Below are 8,947 nucleotides of genomic sequence, written 5' to 3'. Positions count from 1 at the left end.
CTTTATGCATGCTTTATGTTTTTGAAGTAATGTGGTGCCTGCATAATAGTTTCTTATTCCCAGTTTTTGTTTCTTAATATTTGAGTTGTTTAAAATATGGTTTGAGTTGCTCCTTTTTGGGCAAGTGTTTTTTCTCATTAGTTTTTGTTTTAGTGTGTTTTTGTCTCATCCCATTACACTCAGTTTAGCTCTTTTGTCTCTGTCCTGGACTAGTTACATTTGTTGAGTTCATGCAAAAAAAATTCAAATTTCACAGCTGCAACTATTCTGTGAAAAAGTGATTGTTTGTTAATCAAAATATCCATATTTTGGTGCACGTATATAAGTGAACCTTGCATCATTATTTATGTACACATATTTAGAGACCACTAAGAGAATTAGTACCTGTTTGAGCCCAACGAGAAAACCATAGCGATAATTACTTGTTAGTGCCCAAATAACTTAAGGTCTAGAGTTTAGTACCTGTTTGAGCTCCATATTCTATTACACCTCTCCTTTAAATGAGATATGAGATTCGATGGATCTACCCTAGAAATAATAGTATCATTCTAAATGCTTTTGTAACTCAAATCTCCCAAACTTTTAACATGTTGTCTCAGTAATTAAGCACCTGAACCAGAGATGTCTTTAGGGTGAAATTGAGGCCCCTTTAACCTAAAAATGTTAATGTTTGTTTACTGTAATATGTATCTATTTACTGTGTGATAGAAGTATTTTGAATTTTGAAGTATGTTCACCTGGTATTGCTTGCTTAGGTCTTATATTGTATACAGTTTTATTATTTGATTCATATTATTTAATTTTTTTAAGCATATACCTTACCTTTTATCTGTTATTGCAGGAGAAAAATGTCTCTTTCTCCATCAATTGGAGAAGAAAATGATACTTAATTTTGAAGGCTTTGTGTGGGCAGTTGTAGAATATTTTGTGCTGAAAGTAGTAACTTTTCAATATGTTGAATATTTAAGACTACTTGAATACTTAAAGAACATTTTGTTGTTGATGACAGTGTTGAATGTTTTAAACTAATTTGTGGATTGTTAATACAATGTTGAATGTTTTTACTTTTTGTTATTTGAAAATCAAGTTCATTTGATGATGCTAGTATATATTAGAAAGCTAATTTTAATTATATAAACAAAAATTAAAATATAATAGAATAGATTAGTGTTATATAAATGCATATATAATAAGAATTTAAACTTATCTAAATATTAAAATAATACGAAAATTGTGTTATAATATCTATTACAATAACACTTTTTATGTAAAGAATTTTGTTATGCAAACTTCATTATATAACACAAATAATGTGTTATACTAAAGTGTAGTATAACACAAATTTATAAGTATTGAAATGTGTTATATAATCGACTATAAATAATATAATTAAACACTTATCTATTTATGAAAATAACATAGAAAGTGTGTTATCGTTGACAGTATAATAACACATCTGTATAACAATGATAAAGTGTTATGTAAAGTCTGACCTACGATAACATAGTCGGTCTTAACACATCAAAAAGTGTTATGGTATGTTTTGATAACATATTTTTGGTGTTATTAAAAGCATTTTTTCTTGTAGTGTTACTCATATTAATACCTACAGTTTTTTTTATATATTTTATGAAGAAAATATAAATTTTAATTCCAAGTTTATGATTTTTGAGTGATTAATTTGTGGCTGGAAGTTTTTGGTGAAAATGAGAAATGTCTTTCGAATGAGAGAAATAATGTGTGTTTATTGAAATAAGTTAATACCCTAAACCATGTATATATTAAAATGATATTTTTTTTAAATGTAACCATGAACTTTCACATTTTTAATAAGTATGGTTTTTCCTTATTTTTTTAATAAGAAAATGTTGGGTTTAAATTCACTTGTGGTTTTTAAACAAAATAAACAATTGCTGAAATTTTAGTTTAATAAGTTAAAAATAATTATTTTATTTAACATATATGGGTTTACACTACATAAATTATGTCTTAAATACTACAAGTGAAAATATATATTTTCCACACTTAAATAAATATTTTCTCACACCAAATCTTGTAATTTTGTTAATTTAAAAGAAAATGTTATTTTTCTAAAGGAAACATGAAATCTATAAGTACTTCTAAATAATTTCAAGTTTTGTTATTTTTCTATGCAATTTAAAATAATAAATGAAATTATTATTTTATGAAAAACTAAGAACAAGGTTAAATAAATTATTTTTAAGTGGTTAAATCCAACTTAGGTATTTAAGGAAATAAATAATGGTGAAGAAATCATGTTGCTAAAAATTTTATTTGACAAAGTTAGAAATAAGCATCTAGGAATTATCGTTTTTAACGTCACTTTTTAACAAAGCTCCCACGTATGCATGTTGCATGCAAATGCACTTTTACGTTCAAATATATGCCTATTAGTCAACCATATAATTTTTACTTGGAAACCATGCATGGATAATAGGTAGAATTTGAATTATTCTTTTGTGATTCTATGTAAAAAATGTGCATGTTTGGAAATTATGCATAATTTGCACCATGTGTGCACGTGCACACATGAGGTATATGTGTTGAGCACGAGAAATCTCATGTGATGCTAAAGGGTACTATTTTATTATGACTATAGGCTCATTGTGAAGTTTGTTCTATTTTTGCTTTGCTCGGACCTGAGGTAAGGAAGTTAGATATAATCCTTTATTTATGCTATGAAATGGTAAGATTGATTTTAATGGGGATATATTCTATGTATGATGAAGTACCATGTGATATGAACTATGAAATGTTATTTTGAGACAATGTGATGAATTCGATGAATCATGTATTTCCTTTGTGTTGATATGAATGGATTGCATGTGTTTTGTATGCTGTATGAAAAAATGAATGGTTTTTAGCGTGTTGAACGCGACACAACAAATGGGTTACTAAGGATATAAGGCATAACCCGAGTTACTAAGGTATGACGTAACTCATAGGGAGGACGCGCCAAGGTTATTCAAGGACCAGAGCCTCCTGTTTACCTCAAGATGTGACATGGACAAGAGAGGGGGCCAGGTTCACAAGGATGTTTGAATATGTTAATGATATATGATGCATGATAATGATGTATGATGTATGATGATGACATTTATGTATGATGTATGATGATAACGTTTATGTATGACGTAAGATGATGACGTTAAGTACGATGTATGGATATAATGTTGTATGAGTCTTACGATATGATTATGTCGTTGTTTTGTTTTTCATTATATGTTGTTTTTACTTCCTTACTGGGCTTTTAGCTCACCCCCTTACTTTCCCCCTTTCAGATAATAAATATAGGGTTTCTCTTTGGCACACGTTGTAATGTGAGGGGTTCCGACATCAGAGTGTGTATGGCGTGGGGGTATCCTATAGACGAATAAACAATCAACTTAAACGCCAACTTTTAAAGACGATGTTATGATTTTTAGATTTCAAATTTTATCAGTGGGACTTGAATCACATTTATTTTAAACGTTGCATGATAACTTTTATTTTTATTTTAAACTATTGGGCCCAACTTGCGTGTTTTGGTAAGGCCCCACTGGATTTTCATATGTTAAGTGGTTTTCCTTAAATAAGTCTATGAGTATGATGACCTTTTACAAAGTAGCAATCTAGGGCGTTTTACACATATACACGATGATATTAATCCTGAGGTTACTATGAACTCCTATATATGTCATCTGCTCATTTGATTCTTGCGTTAAGGCTTGTCAGAATGATTAGGCTACGAACAATTGTTTTGGGGACTCAATGATATATATGGTTGGGGACATAGTTGAAGAGATATGGAATCTATACCTTTTTATAGATTGAATAATGGTACCCTATTGGGTTGACTTTTGGAACTGAAAAGACTATGAGCGCTCACGTCGTAAACTTGTTTTGACACAACCTTTACTAGTAAAGTCAATGGTACTCTAGGAACAAGATATAGTTAAAAGGGTAAAACAGTAATTTTATTCCCTTTTAATTAGAACCATTACTAGAGGATTAACGTTGTATGTAATGATTATATCAATAGACACTTTATTCTTTAATAAAATACTATGTAAATATATGTCTATAATTATCAAGAGTTCAATCTCATATTTATAGTGGAGTAATCATGAGATTAATAAATATGATTATTTAATCAAAAAGCTTTGATTACTAATCTAATACTTATTGGAGCTTGATATTATAGGTGCATAGGTCCCCGGGGTGGCTTTATCAACACCATATTAAGGTAAGAGTCGATACAAGGGTAAAACTGTAATTTGGAAATTTGAGAAGAATTTTATTCTTCGGGTCAAGTATACAATTATATAATAATTGAGATTGAATAATTAATTTAGAATTAATTATTAAATTTTTTGAAAATATTTTTATTAATTTAAATATATAAATTTGAAATATATATAAATAAATAAATAAAATTTTGAAATTAATTATTTTATTTAAGTGGGAGAAAATAAAATTGGTAAGTCAAAAATAGTTTTTGATTTATTGATTTTAAAAGATGATGAAAATGATGATCATCATTTTGAATTTTGAATTTAAAATTCAAATATTAAAATATGGTTGTGATCTTTTTCCTTAAAAAGATAATACCATATTATGTGGAATGATTGATTTTAGTTAAATAAATAAATAAAAGAATAATGCAATATCCCTGAAAAGGAATACTTCCATTCACGCATGACACAGTCCAGGGACTGTGCCATGCGTGTAGCAGTATACAGATGATGTATCTGTGTTGTTTTTAGTTTGCTTATTTAATTAATTAATAATTTGAAAATATATATTTTCAAATTTGGTAAGTTAGAGATTTACCTAAATCAATTATTATCATCATTATGATATTATTATTATTATTATTATTATTATTTTTATTTTTATTATTAGGAATAATAAGGTAATACATAATCTCTCTCTATATATATATTATAAAATAAAAAGAATGAATATATACAAGTCAATAAGAATTCAGAAAAGTTTCAAAATTTGTCAGACAAAGATTATCTTCTTCTTTTTTATTCTAACCTTTCTAAGGCCATAATCCAAGTTCTCATGTGTTGCGATATACTTGTGGTTCCTAAATTACAAACATATGTTCTCTATGTGCCCACACACATCTTGAGGTGCAAAGGACACTCCGGAAGATCATGGTTTGAGTACTCAAAGCGTTGGATAGTAAGATCGATATATATACGAATAGACTCAAGGACACTTGATAGACTTCAAGAGGTAAATACTTTTGTTCTTGAATATTTGTGTATATGTGTGCATGATATATATAAATATGTGTATATTTATATATATATATATATTGCATGATTAATAATATCGTATATTAATGTTTCCGCCTGGATATTTTTCTTGAACATATAAATTGTTAATATGAGAGATGAAAATTTGTTTGTGTTATATACAATGCGCCCACCACATCCATTTCGTTGCACACTCTGATTTTTTTTCCAACACCATGACCCCCGATCCCCGACCCTATCCCGACCCATGACTCCCGATCCTATCTTGACTAATGACCTTAACCCATGATTCTCGAAAAAAAATGGGAATTTTGTCATGAAAAAATGGACTTTTGCCGACGTGTTTCACTAAACCCGCCGGCAAAAAAGTCACGTTTTGCCGGCGATAAAATATAACTCGCTAGGGAAAATCACATTTCTTGCAGTGAAGCCTGTTGGGGTTTTATGCCCTAATTAAAACCCAAATTCTTTCTAATCTCATTTTATTATCAATAAAAGAATAGAAATCATTTTTTGACTTGGTCAATCACTTTGCTCACATGTTTTATTTTCATGATTATTTGTTTAATATAAACTTTTATTAAATCCCGAGCATAAAGCTAATCTTATTTATAGTGACGTAATCACAGTGGAATATAAATATGATTATATGTTCAAAATAAGTTAGTCCTAAGATTAGTCAGTGCACAGGATATACACTGACTTGCCAATCTACGATGTGATCTACTTATACATTGTAGTTTTATGTTCTTTCTAGAACATTAGCAAAGTAGATAAGATCGGATGTATTTGTTACATCGGATAGGACCGATATTGACAGTTGATAAGATAAGTAAACATACTGTTATTATCTATTCTAGTCATATCATATAGTTGACCATAGGTCAATTCAATCTCAATTCTGAGTGATTAGTATTCTAACTGATTGTATTATTTGAGTTCTTTGACTTGGTCGTTACCAGCTTACCCTACGGACTAGACCATACTTACATCTTGGGAACTCGGTAGTATAATTGAGTGGGAGTGTTAATCATAGATATGAACATCTATAGCTTATGATGAAGAAGTGAAACGATGGTTTCTATTTAGTTTGGTTCAAGGCGTTAAATGATAGATATCTCATTTCAGTAATTAAATTAGTTTACTAAAATATCATTTACAAGGAACTAAGTGTTTTAAGGATAAAATACAATGATTGGTAAAACGGTACTTTAGTCCTGTCTCATTGTAGACCATCTATAGAGGATTGAGTGACAATTATGGTTGTAACGATGGATAATTAATAGCATATCTATATTTGTTATAGAGCGTTCTATGAATTCAAGAGTGCAATTCCAAGTCTATAGTGGAGTCACGAGGAATTAATAAGTTAGTAAATTTATTTTTTAGATTTATGATAACTTATTGGAGCTTGATTTCATAAGCCCATGGTCCCCCCATTGTACCTTGGATAAAATCATCTAGATAGTCTCAATTAATTGATTTAATTATCAATTATTATTATCAATGTTATGTAATTTTGAGAAGAAAAGAGAAATTATGGCTGATTTATTAATTAAGATAAATTGGTATCTAAATTAATAAATAAGTTTAAATCAAGGTTCAAATTATAAATAATTAATTTGATAAAGGATTTAAATAATTATTTAATTAATTAAATCAATAAAAAATAATACAGGCCTTGATTTTAAGTCCAATGGGCTTATAATCAAATGGGAAATTTCACGGGCCTAAAGCCCATGATAATTTCGACGTAGGGCTTCAAATTAGCTATTATTTTATTGATTTCTTAATTAAATTAAATGGCCTAATTGAGTCTATAAAAGGAGTGCTTAGAGAGAAGTTAATAGAGACGACAGATAAGTTTAATCACTGGTTTTATGATAGTTTTAGATTCTCTCTAAACACAAGTCATTTTCTAAGCCTCTTTGTTATTTTCTCTTCTTCTCACTATATCTATCTCATGTGTTGAGAATTGCCCACACTAGTCTAGGTGATTCTAAGGATACATTTGAAGACTGTGAAGAAATTAGAAGAACGGTTCAGTTTCTTGATAATACTCTGCGACAGAAAGGATACAAGAGTTAGAGAAACTGAAGGAAGGACTATTTCATTCCGCTGCGTATACTGTAAGTTTTCTTATCTTTGTTTCTCTTCGAATTCAATTTTAGAAATATGTTCTAGGTTATCTCATATTAATTTGTTTAATATTAGATCTACATGAAAATAAATAAAGATCATGTATAAGTTTTCCCAACAACTAGCCTCAGAGCCTTTGGTAATCTTTATTTTCATGCATGAACATGTTAAAAATTGGATTATTTGATGTGTTTTAATAATTGGATGGTTTTTCATGTTTTTATGAAGCATATTGATTTTATGTGATTATTAGCAATTTTTAGGTTATTTTTTTGTGTTTTCTATGCTATTAATTTTTATATATGCTTTATTTTGTGTAAAAGATGTTAAAAATTAATTAGAAAATGGTTTTGGTTTGAAAAATTGCTCAAAAAAACTTTGCACTGGCTGTCATGCGCACATGCACACCCGCGCACTAGTGCGCGCCCAGCCAAATTTAAAAAAAAAATTTGGAAATTAAATAAAAATAAAATTTGTTGAAATAAATTATTTATAATCAAAGTCAAAAATATCATATTTGTTTTTTTATTTAATTTTTTTTTTAAATAAGATATTTTTGTTAGTTGAGATTTAAATAGTTAGATATTTTCTACAAAGATTCAAATTCAAATTTAAAAATAAACTAACAACTTAATTTTAAATCTTTTAATATATTAAAATATTATAATTATGATATCAGATATTTAAGATATTTTCATTTAAATTCTTGATTTTTTTATTAAATCTTTATTTGAAAATATAAATATCTTTTTATTCTATAGTTTTTAATATTTAAATTATTTGAAATCTGAATATTGTTAGTTAGATATTTTTATGGATGTTTGAATTTGATTAACTCTTTTGAAATATTTTTGGATTGTTATAACTATTAATATTTTATTTTTTTAATAGTTAAAATATTAGCTATAGTTGTAACAACACAAGATATTTTTGAAAAATAGTTAAAATATTGATTTTCAAATTTAAAATTGGTTAAATTTTGAAAAAATATCAATTTTTTTTCAGCCAATTAATAAAATATTTTTTTAATAAATGGAATTTAAATTAACTTTAGTTAATTGTTGATAAATCCTATTTAAATTAAATTAATATTTTTTTTTTCAAATTAACCTTAAACAAAGTTGATTGTTGATAAATAAAATTTAAATGAACTATTGTTAATTGTTGATAAATTTAATTTAAATTGACTTATTTTTGTAAAAATTTAATTAATTCGAATTTTTTGATAAATTATAGATAATTAATTATGGTATTTTTGCAAATGAAATAAATTATGGTATTTTTGCATAAATTCATAGAATTGCTCATATAGTAACAAGATTAGGCCCATCCAATTGTAACATGTCTATTTGCACCATATGTGGTATTTTTGCAATTGAGCTTAGATGCATATAGTGGTCCATATGTTTGTTAGATATATGGTATTTTGCCAAATAAAATATTCATAAAATGATAGGTTTTATTTGGGCCCATTAGAAAATGTAAAGTTTAAATTCCTCTCTTGTGGGTGATTCCACTTGTGAAGGCTCATTTGTTTT

Source organism: Humulus lupulus, chromosome X (genome assembly GCF_963169125.1).
Source record: "Humulus lupulus chromosome X, drHumLupu1.1, whole genome shotgun sequence".
NCBI lineage: Eukaryota > Viridiplantae > Streptophyta > Magnoliopsida > Rosales > Cannabaceae > Humulus > Humulus lupulus.
The sequence above is the reverse complement of the archived record's forward strand: the minus strand, read 5'-3'. Positions refer to the sequence as shown.